The sequence below is a fragment of the Adiantum capillus-veneris genome, chromosome 24 (assembly GCF_014529385.1).
Source record: "Adiantum capillus-veneris isolate H3 chromosome 24, ASM1452938v2, whole genome shotgun sequence".
Lineage (NCBI taxonomy): Eukaryota > Viridiplantae > Streptophyta > Polypodiopsida > Polypodiales > Pteridaceae > Adiantum > Adiantum capillus-veneris.
In genome coordinates, this window is record NC_140954.1 from 74,174,358 (window position 1) to 74,177,173 (window position 2,816).

Genomic DNA, 2,816 nt, shown 5'->3' on the forward strand with positions numbered 1-2,816 from the left:
TCTTTGTCTTTTCGTTTGTGTTGTACCGTGCTTTTTTTTTTTGGGTTTGTTTTTAGAGTGGTTTGCACAAATGCATCTTTTTCTGATAATTAGCAGGTGAGCATATTGGTAAATAAGGATTGATAATCCTTAATTCTAAACTTTCTTTTACAAGGAATATGCTAGAGTTTCACTCGAGTTAATGATCTATTGATTCTGAGTTATCTGACAAGGCTTGGTTGTTTGCTCAAGTCAATGTGTGCTTTTCCACGAAAAATTGGTGTGTATGTAAGGCTTGTTCCAAGGCGCTTGTGAAAGATGGAGGCAAGACATGGAATTTATTGTTAAATCTACACTACTGTAACATCCATTTCTGTTGTTTGAGATACGAATGAAATTTAAAAGATGCCGTAGGGTATCAAATGTGGGTATCTATGCACCCATACATGCACCTTAACCACTAGGTTATGAGTCATGACCCAGTTGGCAGCTCAACATTGATTTTAGATGTTTAAGTTAGTAGATGCATAGCAGCATGGAGTTCTCAGACATGCTCATATATGACTGTGTACCATTGGAATGAATGTTAGAATTAGGAATAGTAGGCCTTTGCTTTTTTGTTCTGTAATCATTTGGAGTATTCTTGTCTACAATGATGTCTAGTGATCATTTTGATGTATTGTCAGAAACCATATTTGCCTTAACATTCAATTCATTGAATTCAGGGTTTAAATAATTTAAGCTGTGATAGATTGAAGGACTTTCCGGACAAGCCATAAATGGATTTTAATTCGATTTGTGATAAACTGGATGCCATTATGGACAAGGCATATGTGGATTTTAATTACATAGAAAGTCTTCTAATATTTACTTTGTGAAGACCCTCAACCAGTATAATGATACTTGTTCTTCTAATTAAAAATTCCACATGAGCTTTAAAATTGTTAACAATATGGATGGCCTTCAGGAGTTTGAGAAGCCATGATAGTGAGGAGGCGCTAGATTTTTGAAGGCTGTCTCTAAAACTTTGCTTTTCTGAAATCGAGGGATTATTGACTTACATGCACTGTATAAAAAGAGCATGATCCCTGAAATTGGGCCTCAATTGTTGTGATAAGAGGTAGGCCCATTATCATAAGTTCAACCATGGATACATCTTATCCCGAATCGTCTCTGTTCAATGTTAAGGTATTTTCATGTTCTAATGTGATGAAAAGATACATCCAATGTTGAAGACATGTTGCAATGTTATGCTTTGAGTGGGGTTAATTCTTATGTCTTGTGCAAATGGCCCATTTGTGTAACGTTTAATTATGTAAATGAATAATTTAGTTGTGGCAACCACCTTTACTTAGCCTTTTTTGTGCACTCTTTCTGTGGTTGAAAATAATTACTTGTCGGAACGAACCATGAAAAACATATCCAAGAGGAAGATAGAGAAGGCGACTACCCTTGAGGTAGTCCTGCCTCCTGAATAGTTATGCGAGGTTAAAGTCAGTTATGCGAGGATTGACACCTCAAAACTTAATGAGAACTTTTCACGAGGTTAAAGTCAGTTATGCGAGGATTGACACCTCAAAACTTAATGAGAACTTTTTTCCAAGCTGCTCTTCATGTCTGCCTACTTACTTTTGCAACCGTTGTTTCAGCCAGAGCCAAAGAAGCGAAAAAGATAAGGCTCAGTGAAGAGATGGGCTTGTACGCATGTACCTATAAAGGGTACACCTTAAACTTGTTGTAACCTATACGATCTTTCTCCAAGGTGTAGATGAGTAAGGAACTTCTTTGCCAGAGTTTAAAGGTTCTAATATACATTCAAAGAGGGGGCTCAATCAATGAAGGTGTTTTATCAATCTTTGTCTTTTCGTTTGTGTTGTACCGTGCTTTTTTTTTTTGGGTTTGTTTTTAGAGTGGTTTGCACAAATGCATCTTTTTCTGATAATTAGCAGGTGAGCATATTGGTAAATAAGGATTGATAATCCTTAATTCTAAACTTTCTTTTACAAGGAATATGCTAGAGTTTCACTCGAGTTAATGATCTATTGATTCTGAGTTATCTGACAAGGCTTGGTTGTTTGCTCAAGTCAATGTGTGCTTTTCCACGAAAAATTGGTGTGTATGTAAGGCTTGTTCCAAGGCGCTTGTGAAAGATGGAGGCAAGACATGGAATTTATTGTTAAATCTACACTACTGTAACATCCATTTCTGTTGTTTGAGATACGAATGAAATTTAAAAGATGCCGTAGGGTATCAAATGTGGGTATCTATGCACCCATACATGCACCTTAACCACTAGGTTATGAGTCATGACCCAGTTGGCAGCTCAACATTGATTTTAGATGTTTAAGTTAGTAGATGCATAGCAGCATGGAGTTCTTAGACATGCTCATATATGACTGTGTACCATTGGAATGAATGTTAGAATTAGGAATAGTAGGCCTTTGCTTTTTTGTTCTGTAATCATTTGGAGTATTCTTGTCTACAATGATGTCTAGTGATCATTTTGATGTATTGTCAGAAACCATATTTGCCTTAACATTCAATTCATTGAATTCAGGGTTTAAATAATTTAAGCTGTGATAGATTGAAGGACTTTCCGGACAAGCCATAAATGGATTTTAATTCGATTTGTGATAAACTGGATGCCATTATGGACAAGGCATATGTGGATTTTAATTACATAGAAAGTCTTCTAATATTTACTTTGTGAAGACCCTCAACCAGTATAATGATACTTGTTCTTCTAATTAAAAATTCCACATGAGCTTTAAAATTGTTAACAATATGGATGGCCTTCAGGAGTTTGAGAAGCCATGATAGTGAGGAGGCGCTAGATT